The sequence below is a fragment of the Biomphalaria glabrata genome, chromosome 3 (assembly GCF_947242115.1).
Source record: "Biomphalaria glabrata chromosome 3, xgBioGlab47.1, whole genome shotgun sequence".
Lineage (NCBI taxonomy): Eukaryota > Metazoa > Mollusca > Gastropoda > Planorbidae > Biomphalaria > Biomphalaria glabrata.
The window spans coordinates 41,447,603-41,469,091 of record NC_074713.1 but is presented as its reverse complement, the minus strand read 5'-3'; the positions used below and the strand labels follow the sequence as shown (position 1 = coordinate 41,469,091).

Here is a 21,489-nt window from a genome sequence, read left to right as displayed (position 1 = left end):
TGTATAGATATATAGATAGAAAGAAAGAAAGATAGATAGATAGATAGATAGACAGACAGACAGACAGACAGACAGACAGACAGACAGACAGACAGACAGACAGATAGATAGATAGATAGATAGACAGACAGACAGACAGACAGACAGACAGATAGATAGAATAGATAGACAGACAGACAGACAGACAGACAGACATATAGATAGATAGATAGATAGATAGATAGATAGATAGATAGATAGATAGATAGATAGATAGATAGATAGATAGACAGACAGACAGACAGACAGACAGACAGATAGATAGATAGACAGACAGACAGACAGACAGACAGACAGACAGACAGACAGATAGATAGATAGATAGATAGATAGATAGATAGATAGATAGATAGATAGATAGATAGATAGATGTTGTACATTGTGTGTGTCCCACGTCCTCTTGTTGCTATCAGCGACAGACATGTAATTACCATCAACATCCAGTAATTGACATACACAATGACAAACAAAGGAAAGAGAACTCCCCAGTTTTTCTCTACTTTTTAGCCTGGCTGGGGGGGGGGGGGGGGAAGGGTAGGGAAGATAGATGATGGACTTCAACTTATCTCTAGAATAGAATCTTATGTATATATATATATATATATATATATATATATATATATATATATATATATATATATATATATATATATATATATGTGTGTGTGTGTGTGTGTGTGTGTTTTCATTATCCTTATTTAGTAGACATTTTCCCCCTTAATTCATGGCTCGAAAACACAATGTGAAGAATAACTGCTGATCTCTGAGATGACAGAATTTATTTATTTAATTTTTGTAGTCGCTTCTGTCTACTCTCAGAATGTCTGCCATCTATCAACAATTATGGCGGTAACTAGGTCAAGTTTTGTTACATTAATAACAATTATAATTTTATAAGTTTTATTTAACCCATAGTCTTCATTAACCCCCCCCACCCCCCGAAGTCCAAGGGCTTTGTCACTCAACCGTAACGCCCCCTATTTTTTCAATCCTTAACTACACCTTTGTTTGTTGCAGTTGATCGTTTATTTTCGCCTTTCACTCCTACCCTAAACACTTCAACGTGACGTTCTACTTTGTACGATTGTTTTCTTCTGTAATTACATTGTTATTATTATATTTACTTGGATATGAATTTATTTTCACTCTCTGGCACTGCCAGGGTCGAGCTTCTATTCCCACCTGCCGAGACATAACAAAACGACATTCACCTAACAAATTCCGCGCCTTTGAAATTGAAAATCGTGTTTGAAACCTTCATCTGTCGTCTCCATAGTAACAGAATAGGTTGCTAGGCGCCGGTTTTTTTTATTTATGGTAATTTCAATGTGTGGGTTAGAGGCTCCTAGCTTTAGATATTTTCGTTGTTAGCAGTTCGCTTATTATCATCGGCTTATAGGAACATGTATCAGTTACTATTGATCTGATATCGATCCGTGCTAATGTTAAATTCACTCAACACTATTGTGTACATAAAATGTGACATCATAACTCTACAAACTAAACCGATCCTATTTCTGTAGTCCTACACACTAACTAGGTCTGAATAAGAGTCATTGTGATTCTTGTCAATACAACTTCAATACATCTCTTCGAGGTAATCTTGACATCTTTATTGCTACTTTTCAACCATTACTTTTAAACAAACTGTAAATAGTCTCAAGGAAATATCTGTCGGTTGGTTATTGTGTTGGCCCCATGACACCCGCGTTAAAGGTTGGCCATGGAAACAATTAAACTTTACATAATCTGCCCTGATAGAAACAATTAAACTTAACATCATCTGCCCTACAACTGGCATGGTCTGAGAGGGCACCTATTTCTAAAACTATGTGTGTAATGCCAGACAAAGTTTCCCCTGCTGAGGTAGACACATAAACGTATGATGCCACCTGTTACACCAATACATCAACACAGATCTTCTCCCTTAGACATCTCCAGCTATTATTGATGTCTTATACAATATTAGATATGAGAAACTGTAAAGTGTCAGATATTCGCCCCTTCAGAACATTCTTCTTATATTTCTATTTCCATTAAAAACGTATTACTTAGTGTTCATCATTCAACTATTTGTCTCACTCACTAATGTATAGAACTTTTGTGTAACTGTTGAGAACATTTAACATTTCTATTCGTTTTTAGCCAAGAGTGTAAGACACAGAGTATACATATATATATATATATATATATTTGTTATTTTGTTATGTTTTCTACCATTGTTGAGCTGACTCAAAATAAATAGTGTCTACTTATGAGATCAAGTAAAAAAACAAACAAAAAACACCTTGACCTACTTTCGTATTAGTTTAAAACTCCCCGGATGATGGATTTGGATAGAAATAAAAACACTGCCAGGTACATCTCGGGGGGGGGGGGGAGGACGCTATTAAAAAAACAAGATAAATATAAAAATACTTCTTCTAAGTTTAAATTACATGTAATTGTATCAGTTATTCTGTATCAGTCATGTAATTTAATTTATAATAGATTTAGACTAACAGTAATAAATCTGTGTATTTAAATGTATTTTATTTGTTTTAACGTTATACGACTTGAATTCGAATTCAAGGGCTCAAGCCTCTGATCCAATATACTAACCACTGTGCCAGCGAAGTGCTTATGAAATTTGATGCTTTTTATTATTAGTTTAAACCTAATTCTCTGCATGAAGTTTAATTAGAGTAATTTAACTTATCATGGGCGTAGCCAGGGGGGGGGTTCTTGGGGTTCAAACCCCCCCCGAAATGAAATCCCCCCCAAGGGGGGGGGGAGTCGGAATTTAGTAACTGATTTTTTGCTTTGATTTTGTTTATTTTAGGTGAGATTTTAATACTAAACCATCACTTGCCCTAGCACAACCAAAGGGGTTTTGAGTTTAAAAACCCCTACCAGGGAAGTTCGAGTTTAAAAACCCCTACCAGGGGGGTTCGAGTTTAAAAAACCCTACCAGGGGGGTTCGAGTTTAAAACCCCTACCAGAGCGGTTCGAGTTTAAAAACCCCTACTAACGGTTTTGAGTTTAAAACCCCCTACCAGGGGTTTTGAGTTTTAAACCCCCTACCTGGGGCATTTGCAGTTAACTCCCCCTCTTCTATACAACAAAACAAAAAAAAATGCAAACGAAAATCCCCTAATTCCAAGAGCACAGTTAAGGAAGATTTTGATTTTAAAACCCCGTCTAAAATTTACGATAAACCTCCTCTTTAATATAAAAAAAAAGCTAATTACGCACTCAAAATGTTATGAGCGTAGCTAAATGGGTTTTGACTCAGTTTTGAGTTTAAAGGTAAAAGGTTTGAAGGTAAAAAATACCTCTTTAATAATAAAAAAAAAGCAAATTATAGACTAAAAATGTTATGAGTGTAGTCTATGGGGTTTTGAGTTTAAACTCCCCTCCAGTGGAGTTTGAAGCTAAAAAGTACCTCTTCAATTTAATAAAAGAAAATTACTCACTCTAAAATCTATGAGCGTAGTCGAAAGGGGTTTTGAGTTTAAACCCCCATTCAGATGGGTTTGGTGCTAAAAATACATCTTCAATATAAAAAAAAAAGCAAATTACACACTAAAATTATTTGAGCGTAGCCAAGCCAATCGGGGGTTTTGAGTTTCTTCTACAGATGGCATTTTTTTAAAAATTTAAAACCCCTCCAGATGGTTTTGAGTCTAAGATCCCCCTTTTGAGGTGGAAAACCCCCAACAGAAGATTTTGACGATAAAACTTCTCTTTTCGATATAAAATCTAAAGCAAACTACAGTCACTTAATTCCAAGAGCGTATTCAAGAGAGGTTACACATTTTTAACAGTGGTAGGGCTCCATTAATAAACTGCAGTGAATAGTCATCTACCGAAATCGAAAAACACTAAATGTAGCTCAACAAAGATGGCTAAGACAGATTTTAGGAGTCAGTTATAGAGATCGGATCTAAATCAAGGAAATCCTATGCCGAACTGGGAGTTGACCCCTTAGTAAGATTGTGAGAGAACGACCCATGAGGTTTGCGGGACATGTTCTCCGACAAAATGAATTACGCATAAGAAGAGTTGCAATGATATCCTAGTACAACTTGACGCCACTCATTCATGGAGGTCCTCATGGTAGGTGGGAAGAGGCTTCAGACATTACCAGTGACAGATTTTTATGGAAACTTCTTGATGGCAAATGCTCCGAACGGCGTGGGAGGGTCTAAGTCAGTAAGAATAGCACATTAGGTTTTTGAAATAAAACTTTTTAATAGCATTAAAATGGACTGTAGATACCTCAAAATATGCATTTTGTTGGCTTTCAATACCAGAAATAGTGCTTGGCGGCGGGGCTTCGCCCCGCGCTGGGGGAGCTCCTAGCGCTCCCCCAGACCCCTTTGCTAGTAATCTCGGGGAATCTACAATTTTTTCACTAACTCATGGAAGAACCTATTCTAGGGCACAATAAACGTCTTCCGAAAGAATGAAGAATCAGAATGTAATAAAGATTATGTACACACACACATAAAAAACATATAATTTTTTTTCGCGGGGGGGGGGGAGAAAAAAAAATTAATCCCCCCAAAACCCCCCCCGAAAAAAAATCCTGGCTACGCCCATGCAACTTATACCGACACATCTGTTAAGTGCCATTTCTTTCCCCTGTATTATACCAGACAAAGTAATTAATAATAATTATTAATTAACTAATTATTTAATCGTTTCTATTTATTCTTGTTTTGTCAGGCAGTAGAAATAATTGTGAAAAATTTCAACTTGATCCGAGACTTGGGTGTGAGAGAAATAACGTGTACGAACATTGTAGCAGACAGACAGACAGTTAATATAAACTTCGTAAAACAATTTGTTATCTTGTCATTTTTAACACAATAGAGGATCTGGTCCACAGATTTGATTTCAGTTCTTAGCACACTGCAGCACATTCACTTCAGTCAGCGTTTAGCCCTGAAGCTGGCCCAAAAAATATAGCATCCTGTTTAATATCAGTAACAAGAACTATGTAACAGTTGTCTGATGTCCTCCAGTCTGATAAAGAACAAAGAAAAAAAATAGTAAAACGTTAAATGTCATTATTTCTTAGCAACCATAACTCTGTCTCTCCTTTCTCGTGTTCCTGTATCAAGGGTTGTTGCCCTTCCAGAACCAATTATCGATGCACCTAGAAAGAAGTAAATTTCTCTCGATATTGACCAAAGTGTTTCTGTATTCAAATACAATAGAATGACATAAAATACAATGCAACAAATTACAAAAATATAATACAATACAATACAATACAATACAATACAATGCAATATAAAAATACAATACAGGTAATTACAAGAATATAATACAATGCAATACAATATACAACTAAAATAAATACAAATTGCAACACATTTCTATGCAATAATATTGAATACATTACTTGTAAACACTTATATGTACATATAGCATGATAATACAATACAGTGCAATTCCATTAAGATAATATGTAATACAATGAGATTTACTAGAAAAACAATATATCTGAATACACTGTAATGAAAGTCCAATACGATAACACACACTCTTAAAAGTAAATGGAAAGAGAAGGACCAGGTTATTGTATTCACAGCTTTTATTTTTTATTTTTTTTTCTACTAGATCTATTAGCTAACACTTTTTTCAATGGCGAAAAGGGGAAGAATTGTGGACAAAATTTCAAAAAAATAATTTATTTCAAACTAAACATTTTATATATATTTTTTTTTATAATTTTTTTTTTTTTTTTTTGGAGATAATTAATGACCGAGATTTTTTTTTATAATTTAAAGGGAAATAATTAATCTAAAATAAAAAATTTATTTACTTTACGCAATTCTCTCCCCTTCTAAAGAAACTAAATCTAGAAATCTATGGTCACCTAACGCATCAGAATTTTTTTTTTCTATTTTTATCTATAATTCTTTTATGTAGATATATTCTCAAGAGTTATTTTGTTTTGTTATTGCACCCACCTTTTTCTTCATGAACAGTTATGAAAAACATTACAAGGCTTTTGGAATACAACGACTATTAATTACTAACATAACAACACAGTTGAACTAACACTCATTACAACAATAGAAATCGATTCTTCAGTACTCAAAGATATGGCAGAATACTTAGGGCAGCGGTTCTCAACCTTTTAAGCTCGGCGAACCTCCCCCCTCCCCCCGCACACACACACAGCAATAGAGGAATAGACAAAAACAATAAACTTTTTCGATGGTCTTTGGCGACCCCTGGCAAATCGTCAATCGACCCCCAAGGGGGTCGCGACCCACAGGTTGAAAACTGACTTAGGGTTTTGTCCCCTTAGATAGTTGTACACGCTGTTACTCTCCCCCCCCCCCCCCATTCTCGGATGAAATTTAAACTTTAAACAATTATTTATTGACCTAACAAAACATTTATCATTTTTTTTAATACAGAAGAAAGGAAATAACTTCTCCATTATTGAGAAATATAGTTGTAAATGTGAGTTCTTCCCCTTAGATAATCTTTTGCTTTTAAGTATTTAAAAAAAAAGTTTTAATATTAGTTTTGCTGGATCTGAATCCAAGGCCGGCGTTGGGAGGGAAGCAAGAAATAAAATTAATAAATTGTCTATGAAACATACGCAGTTCTTATTTTACACAATACCCCCCCAAACACACACACACAGACATACATTTTCCCAACACATGCAAGTTCGGCTGAAATCTGTCAAAGAAAGTAAAAAAAAAAAGCATTTCTTTACTAGTGCTAGAATATCAATGTCATACTCTTCTATAAAACTTTGTTTCCACTAGGCTACAATGGGGGCCATTCTGACACGGTGCCTAATGTCATTTGAATAGCCAACATTCTCACAAATTATTTTACTAGAGACAGCATATAAAAAAAAGTAATCCCCCATGCTGTGCTAGGGAACATTAGAGATCAGGTATTGATTAGTTTTCGGTCACACTTCATTGCACGCGTGGCACCTTTGACTAAGCCTAAGACCGTTACTTGCGTTGGTAAGACAGTTATTATATGCCACAGCACAACAGAGACTCCATTCCCCCTTCTCTCCATGTCAATTACCCAGCACTGAACAGAGCTAGACAAGTTCTTTCATTGAAAGCTTGCACAATGTTATTGTAAAGTGCATTTGTTTGGGCAGCCTCTTACCAATTGATAACCACAGCCCCGGGATCCTTCATGAATGTATTGCACCGTGTAGCCCACATGTTCTACGTAACACGTCATCACATCGGCCTCTAGGTAATTAGTATCATTGGGTAGTGATTAAAGTGACGCACCTTAGATGACCGACTGTGAACGCACAAAATGACGACATGAATTTAGATAGAGAGCTTAGTGCTAGAGAGAGAAGTGGATACTAGGCTATCATAGTGGAAACATCTGTATAGTTGTGGCTGAGACCAGACTGTCCCCGTTCGTACTGAAGTATTTGAAAACCTCGAAGTGAACTAAATACAGTTTCCGTTTCCTCTTTCTCCTGATGTTTGTCCAAACTCAGAGCAGACGTTCATACATCCACACAGTCTGACGAATGCAATCTTCTAGTTGTAATAATTCAACAGACACAAACGAGATAAATACAATTGGGGCGTGCGATTTATTCTGTCTGGGAGAATGTTCCATAAATGTCCTGCGACGCTATGTCACAACCTTGCTAAGTGGTAAAATACCCAGCTCTGGTAAAGTTCCAAGCTATGGTAAACTTCCCAGCTATGGTAAACTTCCCAGCTATGGTAAACTAACCAGCTGTGGTAAACTAACCAGCTATGGTAAACTAACCAGCTGTGGTAAACTTCCCAGCTATGGTAAACTACCCAGCTATGGTAAACTACCCAGCTATGGTAAACTAACCAGCTGTGGTAAACTAACCAGCTATGGTAAGCTTCCCAGCTAATGACATTTTTGATTTTTAAATTCTTCCACTCTATGACAATGAGGACGACAATGACAATTTTAAGAAGTCAGACTCAGCACACGTGACAATGGAGACATACAAAGGTGGCAATATTGGTCAAACAAGCAAAATAGAAAGAAAAATCTTTTTTTTTAAATAACAAAGCAAAATCTCTGCCATATATCTCAATACTGCAGGAATAACTCCCTTTTGCTATATAAAGCAAAATTAATAACCGCTAATCAATTAATTAATTGGTTATTTTTTTATTGATTCATGTATTGTCAATGACTATGAATAATTATGCAAAGTTTCAACTTCATCCGAGACTGGGAATGGGAGAAAAACTTATACAAAACGTCAACGGGGGGATAACTTCACATATAAATCCACATGTCTCAATAAGTATCATTTATTTCCCTTTTTCGATACCAAACAAAATAATTAATTACCAACAAATAATTAAGTAATTGATACTTTGTTTTATTATTGGTTCATAATTGTGTCAAGTTTTGACTTGATCGGACAATGGGTGTAGGAGAAATAACGTGTGCAAAAACTGAACCAGACAGACAGACAGAGTGAATTAATATAAGCTTTGTAATAGTGAGTTAATGTGACAGGTGGGGAAATGTGACGTGTGTTTGGTGCGTTTAATGTCTATTAATGTCTAGGGGATGATTATTTTTAAAGCTATCACACACCAACCTATCAGCATATGAATCGGGAGCAGGCACGCAACGAGACAAGCAATGAAAGATAGATACAAAAGTTAAAATAAAAGAATATTTATTTACATAAATATACATATAAGAATAAAAAGGGGGAGGGCTGCCTCTATCTCTAGTGAATACTATGTTTAATCATCACTCTTGCACTTAATAAGAGAGTATGTCACTTTGTCCTCTGACTTAGCTGGTTTTCCTGTTGATGTCGCAGCTGGCTGTGTCCTGGCTTGAGGTTCTGCAGCTGGAGGTGGCGCTCTAGCGGATAGAGGGACGCCGGTGATATAGTTCTTGTGGAGTCGCAATCCCAAGTTCTAGTATCTGTAGTGGGCACAGTAGGGCGGGTGGCCGGCTACCGTGGGCACAAGGTTAATGCGGGCAGAGCTGATCTGCCGTGGGCAGCGTAGTTGACAGGATATGTCCAGTGAGTTGCCGAGGGTTGGCGTAGCTATGACGTCTCACACAGATCTGGGCCTATAGGGACGTCGCACCTAACAAGTTGACAGGTGGGCTGTCGGGTAGGCGGGCAAGGCCGATAGCGCCAAGTAGTGGAGTTGAGTAGATCTCAGTAGGCAAGTGCAGTACTGAATAGCACACAGCACATAAATAGGCAGGTAAATAGATCGTTGATCCAATAAATAAATAGGCAGACACCTGAGGGAGGCTGCGGATAAATAAAGACAAGTTAGGACATGTCTCTCATACATCTTATCGATGCCCTCGACTGAGGTGCATTCGTCAGATTGGTAAAATTGCTTTAGAGCACAATGGGGAGATGATGACAAATGGGATTTGGAGAATAGATGGCAGATAGTAGCAATATAGAAATGTACATAAAAGGGAAAGTAATAATATAAAATGTACATGGAAGGGGAAATAATAATCTGAAATAAACAACAGAGGTGGATAGAGAAAGAAAAAGGGGGGGGGGGGGGTTGAATTGGGCAGTGGTCAGCGACCCTGACGGTATGTTTACATATGACCGTCGATCGAGAACAATGGAGCGCGCTTGAATGGAGAGGGTGTCCGTTCAAGCGGCGCAACTCTCGTTAGAGTGAAATGGCCACAGGGGAGATAATTCAATACAGGGGAGATAACTCATATCTCCTTTCTAAGCGCAGTATTAGTGCGATAGTAAAATTATCAAGGTTGTCAACCGAGATAAAGGAAATAAAATAAGGTGTAAAAATATATACATGGTTGCATCAATGATCAATTGAGCAACGTAGCATTAATAGATTAATGCAATACTAAAATATATACATAGCACATGTTTATGTTTTCTACTTACGCCAGTGAGAAATACACAATGCACTAAATAAATATAAATGAACTAAGCAAAATACACATAATAATATCCAATGGAAATAGCACAAAAGTAATTAAGATGGAACTTGTGATTAAGTTCGGCTTACCACCAGGTATTCCTCTAGGAGGGAGAATAAATGATATAGTCCAGACTCGATAGCTCAGCTCGAATGAGAAAGAGAGAGTCTGACTTGATTTAATTTACCTTATATACAAAGGCCTGGAAAATGTGAGCGGAAACAGGAAATGTCCTAGGCTTAGAATTTTCTTACACGTGGGTGAATTAGACTTGAGATGGGAGTCGCACATTTGGAAGGTCAATGGGCGTGTTTGTCCTTTGTGGTCTCCTAGATCAAAGAGAGAAGTGGAAAAGGGGGGGGGGAGCGACTTGCATCCCACACAAGGTGGTGTCCACTGCGACCGTCCTTCAGACATCCGGCGGGAAGACAAAAGAGATTGTGTGTCTACCTTTCCCCGATCAAGGGCAGATAAATGAAAGGACGCGCCTTAGCTATCTCCAAGGTGGTCAACTAAGTCTAGCCTGGAGCGGAAAAGGTGTGGCGGGTGAATGATTTAGGGGTAGGATGGACAAATAATTAAAATAAAATAAATAAATAATGAAAAATAATAATTAATGCTGTGATAATTTAGAGTGACTCTGACAGCGAGTTTTTGACTTGTCACAGTTAAATTAAGCTTTGTAGTCCCTAAAAGTAAAAATTGTCCTACACTGAGAGACTATAAAGTCAATTGAAATAATTCTCAAAGCATTGCGATATGTTATCTAATAATTAAATCTACAAAGTCAAAGTCAACCTAAAATTACAAGAGCTCTGTCTTCCCAAAATGTCATTCAATGTTAAAATGTGTTGCCTGACAGTGACAGTGACATAGAATAGTTTGATTTTCTTAGTACTAAAATTTAATAAGGCTTGTCTTCGAGTCCGAAGAATAGTGAGGAATTCAGTGTTTCTCGTGACTGCACAGCCCCAGCTGTGACCTACATATTTTGCCACAACAGAGCAAGCACAACCATTGTCCGCAGGTGGTTGATTTAGATTTTCTTTTTGCCGTCTGCGTTTGTCCTCAGCAGCGGATTTTCTTTTAGTCTCAAATGTGTATCCCGCGGCCTTTGTGAGTGACCTCCAGCTGTCTCGTTCTGAGGCCGCTTGTAATCAGGTGCTCTCTTCTATGTCAGCTAAGGCAAGTTGGCGCCTAAGCTGGTCTTTGAAGCATTTTCGTGGGACGCCTCTGTTACGTCGAGCACCTTTAGAAGAATTTCAAATTGCAACCATCCTGGAAGGTTATCAGACGAGGATTCCCTAAAACTGGGGTCCACATGTTTAAAGGCTATGTATATACAGATGTAAAGGCGTTCAGTGTGGAAATGTAGATTAAAATCTCGAAACGTTCTTTGACAGTGTTTCTTGCAGTCAATAGCGAACAACTCGTGACATGATCGCATCACTAGCCTATATATATAGATGTGTATATATATATATATCGGTGATGATTTTGTTTCTCCCGGCGAATCGCTTTGCGGTTCTCCTGAGACCAAATATTTTTTTTTAGTTCAGTCGCAAACTGGATGAAATCTTTCTCTGACCTTAATTACTTTTACAAAGAGAATCATTTTGAAAGATTGACTTTAATAGCCAGTTATATTGTCCGGTTGACGACACATCATACACTGACATTGATTGCAAGTAGATTCAGCGTATAACATTACGTACAGTGGAAACTTTGTTGGCACCAGGTGCTTATTCTAATGTTTACTATGCCAGGAGGGGGTGCGGCGGCGGAGTGGTTAAGCGCTTGGCTTCCGAACCTGGGGTTCTGGGTTTGAAGACTGGAATTTTGAATTTGCCCTGGACACTGGCTGTTTGCACTGGACACTGGCTGTCTGCACTGGACACTGGCTGTCTGCACTGGACACTGGCTGATGTTGATTTCCAGTTTTATTTCGGAAATTTAACTTTTGTATTGGAGTAATTCTCAGTTGAATTCAAAATGGATGCTAAGTAAATGCTAGTGAAATCTGTCAAAGCTAAAAGCTCACATCTTTACTTAAAAAAACAAGGTTACAAAAGACAGTTTGTGTGGAAACACAAACTCAAAATCGGCCCCCGAAGTGGTCCACCTAGGCAGGCTTCAATATTTTCAGAAAGAACATGAATAAAATTATATCAAAGACAAATGAGAGATAAGAATGAGAGAAAGAAGGTTAACAGATCTTCTGTAGTGCCCCAATGGTCCAGCAGATCAAAGGATAGGTGAAAGTGAATGTAAAGTTAGATGTAACCTGGCCTAACTAGTTCCCCTTTCAGACCTTGTGGTCTATAGGGCAGATGATGTAAAGTTCATCTGTTTTTGTGGCTTACGGTTAACGAGGGTGTCATGTAGCCAGCACAACGACCAACCGTCTTTACTTTTTCCCAACTAATGTCAGGGTACCCATTAGAGCTGAGTGGACGCCCAAAGATTTCACAGTTAAAAATCCCATTCTTCACCAGGATTCGAGCCCGGGACCCCCGGTTCGGAAGCCAAGCGCTTTACCGCTCAGCCACCGCACCTCCCCTGGCCTAACTGATGTCTTATAATTGATCTAATTATTTTGAAAAACGTTCAATCTCTTTTTCGAATCCCCCCCCAAAAAAAAAAAATTAAAACATTGCATAATCCGCAATAAAGTAATTTTGGAAAGTGAAGTTTACAAGATCACTATTCGTTTTAAATTAGGTCTAACTTATAATGCATACTAATTAGCTTTTTCTCTTTTAAAAACTGCTTGCATAACTGATTTTTAAAATTAGATTTTTCGCTTTCAGAAAAAAAAAAGTAGCCGTTGCATCAGAACTTTGAACGGTCTAAAATATTGTTATGTCGGATTTTCAATATCTTTTCTAGTTTACGAGATCTAAACGGGACGGACGGACAGACATTTCGCACAAAACTAATAGCGTCTTTTCCCCTTTCGGGGGCCGCTAAAAACACACACCCAGAAATTGATGCGCGTCAGCATTAGACTAGTATCAATGAGTGACACAGTTGTACATTTCAACATAGAAGGACTTTATATCCATAAGGCGAACGTAGACCTCTAAAGTTACATTTCAACATAGAATGAAACTTGATAACAACTTTATATGCATAAGGCGAACGTAGACCTCTAAAGTTACATTTCCAAGTTATGAAATAGTTTTTGAATGTACAAAATGTGTGCATTTCCTCTTTTAACTCAACTTCAAATAGAAACACTTTATCAGGTCCGGCAACTCCCCACCAGAGTATATTTAATCATTACGTTTTCATTAGTGTGTAGATTGGAAATTATCAGTTTATCAAATGGAGCATACTACAAACTGATTTTTTACACAAACTGTTTGCTTTGACAGCAAACAATTCGTCCACCCCTGCCACCAACGAATTTATCTGTCCTGAGAGTCCGAGAACAATCTCACTAATGGCGTTAACTGCTACTTTAACCTCATTATCTTTTGAGTTTTTCTTTCAAATCCCTTTTTAAATCGATATTTTTTACTTGATAAGTATGTTGATACATATCTGGATTAGAATGTGTCAGCCTTAGACTTAGGACTTTCTTAGTTTATCTGAGTTGTAGCAGACTTAATCATCTGGTGTATGCTGACCCCTATCTATCTATCTATCTATCTATCTATCTATCTATCTATCTATCTATCTATCTATCTATCTATCTATCTATCTATCTATCTATCTATCTATCTATCTATCTATCTATCTATCTATCTATCTATTTAATATGATTCTTGTATTTGATCACATATAGTAATTTAATATATCTATCTATCTATCTGTCTGTCTGTCTGTCTGTCTATCTATCTATCTATCTATCTATCTATCTATCTATCTATCTATCTATCTATCTATCTATCTATCTATCTATCTATCTATCTTATCTATCTATCTATATATCTATCTATCTATCTATCTATTTAATATGATTCTTGTATTTGATCACATATAGTAATTTAATCTATCTATCTATCTATCTATCTTATCTATCTATCTATCTATCTATCTATCTATCTATCTATCTATCTATCTATTTAATATGATTCTTGTATTTGATTACATATAGCAATTTAACATATGTTATTTCTGTGTGTGTTTCATCCTCTCTCTCTCGCTCTCTCAATGTAAATATATGGACCTTATAAAGTAACTATATGATAGTATATGCTAAAGATGACACCATCAACTAATGACATTTTAAAACATATATATGAAACCTATCTTTGACAAGGGTTCCCAGATTTTATATAAGCTTCTATCAACTCACTGTGTCTGTCTGTCTGTCTGTCTGGTACAATTTTTTTTCACTTTATTTCTCACACACGCAATCTCGGATCAAGGTGAAATTTTGCAACAATTTTTCATGGTTGATGGCAATGCATCAATAAAAAAATTAACCAATTAGTTAATAAATTAGTTTGTAATTAATTAATTTAGTTTTACATAGGAGAAAGGGGGGAAAGCTAAACCCTGCCATATTGCGATATATGACAATAATTAGCGGTTCTTCCAATTAGATAAGCTTTGATTTCAAGTTTTTTTTTTCTTTCGCTTGCTACCTTTAAGACCTTACGACCTGTGGGGCAAACAACTCTTCCTTTTCTGTAGCCAAAGGTTCATGTTGGTGTCAAGTAACCAGCACAAGGACCAACTTCCTTGACTTTACCCAACTATGACAGGTACCCATTAGACCTGGGTGAACTCAGAGGTGTTCCACATTTTCCGAATTTCAAAATTCACCTGAATCTCGAGACCTCTCGATTCGGATGCAGAGCGATTTAAACTTCCGATGGAGACATACATTTTAAATTTGAGGTGTAGCTCGATTCAAGGGAATGTTCCCCCTTGATACCCCTCCAAGCACACATGTCTGTACATATAAAAAGATTGGATTAGGATCTAATTATTTTTTTTAAAGTTAAAAGTTAAATTTGGTGATCTTATTTTTTTTTAAATTCAATTTATTGCTCCATTTATAACTACAGCTATTTATTGCTCCATTTATAACTACAGTTTTTTATTGGTCCATTTATAACTACAGTTATTTATTGCTCCATTTATAACTACAGCTATTTATTGCTCCATTTATAACCACTGCTATTTATTGCTCCATTTATAACTCCTGCTATTTATTGCTCTATTTATAACTAGTGCTATTTATTGCTCCATCTATAACTACTGCTATTTATTGCTCCATTTATAATTAGTGCTATTTATTGCTCCATTTATAACTACTGCTATTTATTGCTCCATTTATAACTCCTGCTATTTATTGGTCCATTTATAACTACTGCTATTTATTGGTCCATTTATAACTACTGCTATTTATTGGTCCATTTATAACTACTGCTATTTATTGCTCCATTTATAACTACTGCTATTTATTGCTTCATTTACAACTACTGCTATTTATTGGTCCATTTATAGCTACTGGTATTTATTGCTCCATTTATAACTACTGCTATTTATTGCTTCATTTATAACTACTGCAATTTATTGCTTCATTTTTAACTACTGCTATGGACAAATATTCTTGCCAGAGTGTCCTTCTTTGATTCCTGACACATGAGATTCAACCCAGAAATGAGACCCTCGAAATACATTCTTCCACCCATGCTCCCTAAGTACAAGGAAGAAAAAACAATACTCAGCTATCCCCGGTTCATTAAACACAGTAAGCTATTTTAACTTTCTTTTAACAACTAATTGGAATCGATAGGGTGAACTCCTTTTCCAACATGTCATCAGTGGTGGCCACCTCTCCTCCCTCTCTCCTATTTACACCACCCCCTCCTCTTTTCCTTCTACAAATAGAATCTCATTCAATTGTATAGTTTTTTTTCCTGCTCAGATCTTCTTATGAAAAAAATAACCCAGAATCTTGGTACTATAAAACCAAGCCGAACGCCGATCTCTTCCACAACTGTAGTTCCTATTCTTCTTTATACGGAATTTTCATTCGGAAGTACATCACAGTAGTCTGCTCTTAGTTTATACACTTTCATTTTCAAGATTCTGAGATAAAGTAACAGACAAATAATACAAAACGGTTTGTAGAAACGTGGGGGCAGTATAATGCAAAATGGGGGGTGGGTGAAAATGAAAAGAAGATTGGGAGAAGTTTTGAAATAAACAAAATAAATAAGGTCAAGGACACTACATTCAAAGATCACTGTTGCCAACAATGTTATAAAATTTGTTATGTACTACAGGCAGAAGAACTTAGAACTAGATTTTGCTTGTTTAAGTTCCCCTTTCAGACCTTGCAATCCATAGGGCCGATGATGTAAAAGTCATCTCTTACTCTTTCAACTATCATTTGTTGGAGAAAAGTAGAGGCAGTTGGCCGTTGTGCTGGCCACATGACACCCTCGTTAACTGTTGACCACATAAACAGATGACCTTTACATCATGTGCCCTATAGATCGCATACAGCATTTCTATATATGTTTACTGTGTACACTGGCAGTATAAATATGTACTGAGTACAGATGCAGTACAATTGTCTACTTCATTTATTGATAGTTTACATATTTACAAAGTAATGCTAGTACACATTGTTCTATGGCTTCTTTAGTATGACCTATTTTACATAAATAGCGTTCAGATGACTAGACCAATACATGAGATGAACTGCGCAGTGGTTTCCAAATCAGTGAGCTCTCCATATAGTTTTCTTTGTATTGGGGTGTTTTGGGGCCAGTGTCTTGTACGGGCCTCTTGGTAAAGAGAGCAGTTTTGGAGGACGTGGTCAGCATTCTCTGGTGATACTCCACATGGGCAGATTTCAATGGTTCCAATTTTGAGCTTCCGGTACATGTGTTGTCGCCTTCTGTTGTGTCCGGTCCTGAGTCGAAAGATTAGACATTGATCTTGTCGGGTAGTACACTAATAGGAAAGATTTGTTTTACACCTTTCTTGTACATATATTTCCTGAGAACATTAACACTGAGCATGTCGCCATGACAACACATTCCCAGATCTATGTGTAGTTCTTCTTAGCGTACAGTTTTCTATTTTAAACATAACTATACCACTAGATCTAGGGATTAAAACTCAGCTTTGACAGCACTGCTTCTAAAGTAAGATCTCGAATATTTTGTAAGTATCGACCGGTGCAGACCGTGAGAAGACCCAGCCGCCCGTGTAATCAGTGCGAGGTCCTCGTTACAAGCGTCACGGACATTAATTAAGTGTGTAAGATTAAGCCATTCACCGGATGCGTATCGCGGAACACGCGAATCAAATCTAAGATGTACCACTTTACTTTCTGTTCTGTCTTGTTGTTGTTTTTAATTCATATGAAAGATCGATGCCCCCAGTGGCGTAGACTAAAAGTGTTTCCATTGTTTGATGCATAAGCAACATGACTAGGCTGTCACCGGTCTTTAGTCAGTTTAAAAATAAGTTTTGTTTTCAGTGACATCGCTGTAGGGACAATTGTCCATGAAAGAAACAAGTTTGAAAGTTTCGAACGATACAACTGTTGTACGGCTTGTGATAAGACGCAGTGGCGTGCCGAGGGTGCCAGGCTCCCGAAACACTAAGACCTGTCAGCGACGCACCCCCTCCCCCTCAACCTCGCAATACTGTATGTATTTTTCAAACTGGCTCACCTCCCCTGTTCCAAATGGGGGCATGGGAAGTGGCGTAGCTATGGTAAGGAGATGGGGGGGGGATTTGACCCCTCCAGGCCCCCACTTGAAAGGGGCCCCCAAATGAGTGTTCGTATTTATTTATTTTTTTACATTAAATATTGAATTTTACTCGATTATCTCATGTCATGATGTCGAATGTCAAAATGCAGGGGCCTCTAAAGAGTTCAAGACCCCCCCCCATGTGCCCCCAAAAGAAGTCATATTCCTAGCTACGCCATTGCATGGGAGAACGCTGTAGGCCCCACTGAGACGTACGGGAGGACTTTAAAGAAAGTAATGAAATAGAAAAGAAAGTTAAAGACCTGACCTCCTGCTTCCCTTACCCTCCCTCTCGGTACACTAGTGACTTAACATTGGCTAGTCACAAACGTCTGGGACTAAGTAACTAATCTAGTAGATTCTTCCTTCTGAGCGCTTTGATCTTCAATTTAACTTTCCTTTTTAATTCAAATCAAATAAAAGAGGCTAATCTATACACCTAATATTAAATTCTATAATAGATATACAAAAAATATATAACTGACTTCTATAAAAAGAAAAAGTCAATGTGTAGTATTTGATTATATTATCAATACTAATTTCTATTATTGAATTCTCCATAAGTCACTAGTGTATAGTGTGCAGTGACTAAAGGGAGGAAATACAAACAGAAGAGAGAGTCATTTAATTCCGCATCAAGTCTTTTCTGATGTGAGCAGTTTCACCGCCCCTCTCCCTTACACGCACCCACTCACGCACAGACACAAACTCCAGCCCCTACTTCCCCGCTCTGTTCTCTCTCCATTTTTAAATTCTTACATTTCATTTAATTTTGTTTATTGATCCTCGTGGGGGATTTAGTTTTCTCGTTTTCATCTGGTACACAAACGGATCACTGGTCTACTGATGTACTGTTCAAGTCTCTGCTATGTTTTTTTTAATGAGACTCGAGACAATGTTCAAAATGTTTCGACTTTGAACTGATTTCACTCTATAAGAGAAAGGTGACTTATTGACTTGTTGTGCCTTGCAGGTGAATTCATAGGGCTGTTATGTTTTCAGTGTGAATAACTTGATAAAACTGCAAGATAGAACTAGTATAACATGATAGAACTAGTATAACAGGATACAGCATCATTAAGGTCGATCTACGCTACTATTATGTAGCAGTGTGTAGGTAGCTCTAGTATAACATGTATCTTCTAGTTCATTGAGTACGCTCTACTACAGGCTTTAGTTCACACATGCTTTAGTTCACACAGGCTTTTAGTTCACACAGAACAAGAGAGATTTTCTTGTTTATTTCACTCTTTGGAATTAGTTTTTTTTTGTGTTTTTCTTTTACATTATTTCTAGGTTCTAAACTTCTCTGTTTTCCTCGTTTGTATTTCATTCATCTAGAAATCTAGTTCTAACTGAGCTGTAGATCATATATTATAGCTTTTATATAGCGCTACTTTCATGCTTATAGCATGCTCAGAGCGCTTTTGGTCCAATCTCATTTGTGGACCGGTGGGGGGAGGGGGTATCTAGGAGTTTGTTTTCCGTGCTGCCTTTAGGCGCTCAGTAAACACAACTCTGCCCGAGTCGGGTGTCGAACCTCGAGCCCCCTTCTAGGTAGCCAAGCCAAGTTCAAGCGCACTTGGCCTCTCGACCACGCTTCCCACCCATCATTCTATACATTGCTTAGGCAAAGAAGAAAACATTTCTCACTTTGCCTGAAGTTTTCAGGCATTCTATAGAAGGCTGGATTTCACACTTTGCCGGTAACCTATACACTAAATCCACAATCCTATGATGGTACACAATTGTTCAAAGCTTGCATGACAGTTTCACGTCTAATTTACGCGCCGTGTGTTGAGCTGAGGCATTTTACCCATGTCTAAATGGTGCAATTTGTTTTTAAATTGAAAGTCTATTCCCGTTCGACTGGGAAATGTGTCGCTGTTCATCAGAAAGAACTCAGTCTCAGTTCTAGATCTATTCTAGGTCGACCAATAGAGTTCTTTTGGTTTTCACTGACAAAATATTTTAAAATTTAAAACAAAAATCATCGTCAACTTTGGAAAGGTAAACATTATATTTTTGTTTCCTTCACATGGGGAAACATTCTGACCGTGCCTGTCCAGTACATTGAGTTGATGATTGATCAAACTGACAGAGAAACTCTAGATCTAGAAGTAGATCTAGTCAATCTAGATATCAGTGTTTTAACTGTTGTGAAGGATAGTGGATAGTCCAGTCATTGATTCTTTTTGTCGGCAAATGTTCTACAGATTTCTACTAAATTTTAACTAGACGGTCATTGTTCTCATGAAATAACATTTGAACAGTTCAGGAATTGTCTATTGATAATATAGATCTAGATCTTCTTCTGATTGGTGTGACTGTTGTCTTATTTGATTTGATTTGGTCTCCTCTGCTGTTCTGGTTGTATACATCAAATATTTGTCTGAATTTTCAGTCCCTCCCGAGGGAAATTTGGCATATAGATCAATATACAGACTCTATTATAGGTTTAACAAATAGATGCTTAGTGTGTATGTTTATTTAAAATTACTTATCTTAAACTTGGCCAGAAAAACGAAAATTTTTAGCTTGAGTGAAAGCATCAAAGTTGAACTTTCTTCCCTCTTCTTCTAAAAAAAAAAAACAAAAAAAAACTCTTCTCTTGGTTAAAACAAAAAATGTTGGGAGAAAAATGGCTGTAATATAATTTGTTTCGTTGAGTCGTTGCAGCTATTTTTATTTGTCTCGTTTGGGTTTCTATTTTTGATCCTTTTTTTAAACCTCCCGGTTCTTAGCTTGAAATGTTCCGTACCAGAAGCGGCAGAGCTGAGATCTTCTTGCCTAACTTGGAGCTAGCTTAGCGGATGACCTCAGTGACGTCAGAGTAGCCTTGGGCTCTGCCGATCGATAGCTGACTGGAAGGAAAAGCAAGGAATATTTTTTTTTGTAGTCTCTTTCTGTTCATCTTTACGGATTTCTTTGCTTCTTGGTACACATTTCATGCTGGTGTCTGGCCAGACGGACTTTTCTTACTCTGGATGTAAGTGTGGCGGACCACTTTGAGTTTTATTCTATTTGTTGGGATGCTCTTGTTAAAAGGAGATTTGCTGCTATATCATTTGTGTGTGGGTGTGTGAGAGAGATAGAGTATGTGTGTGAGAGAGATAGAGTATGTGTGTGAGAAGGGGTGGCACTTGTTGCGCTGTGAAACTATGTGGTGGATCAGAATTGTTGCATAGAAGGCAGGGGCGTACCGGGTTTTCGTACTGTGGGTGGGTTGCGGGAGGAGTTTGTTGCATTGTATCTAAGTGTGACGGAGCACTTTCGCATTCCTGAATGTTTTAGTGAAGCGAGTGCACTTTAATGTAACGTAAATGTACATTTTTGACGTTATAATCGATGGCTACATTTTTGTTTCATAATGGCTGAATTTCTGTTTCATATTGGGTTTGTTGGTTTCTCCATATGAAATGCGAAAGGTTATGTAGGATCTCAACCTGCGGTTGCTTATGTTTTTCCTTATCTAGTCTGCATTGTGCAGGCGTGTCGTTTGACGAGCCTCAGTGCCACGCGTATCTGATTTAACGAGCCGTTCCTCACACCTCACACGTGACTGGTGTTAATTATTTTCACACCGTTCAGTTACCACGAGCAGGTGTTTGTCTTACTGGATACAGATCAACATGTGTGCATTTGTTGTGAATCTCGTTACAACACTGCCTTTATACTTGTGCGTAATTAGTTCATCCTAATCCTCTACTCCTAAACTCTATAATTGCCTGTAATTAAGTGAATGGCTTAAAGGGTAACTCCGATGGTTTTGACA

At 37.4% G+C, this 21,489-nt stretch overlaps 1 protein-coding gene across 10 annotated transcripts in view; it reads left to right on the top strand.

Moving 5' to 3' along the window:
* Positions 1-21,489, top strand: part of LOC106073575 (neuroglobin-like) — a 254,252-nt gene that overhangs the window by 160,094 nt on the left and 72,669 nt on the right. Inside the window, exon 1 of one of the 10 annotated variants that reach the window (XM_056025124.1) lies at positions 19,571-19,724. The exons of 7 other annotated variants lie outside the window; for them this stretch is intronic. The gene's annotated coding sequence lies outside the window, so the exon portion shown is untranslated. Of the gene's footprint in view, positions 1-19,570; positions 19,725-20,559; positions 20,704-21,489 lie in introns of those variants that run through there. 2 more of the 10 variants (XM_056025125.1, XM_056025123.1) reach the window with 2 other exon arrangements.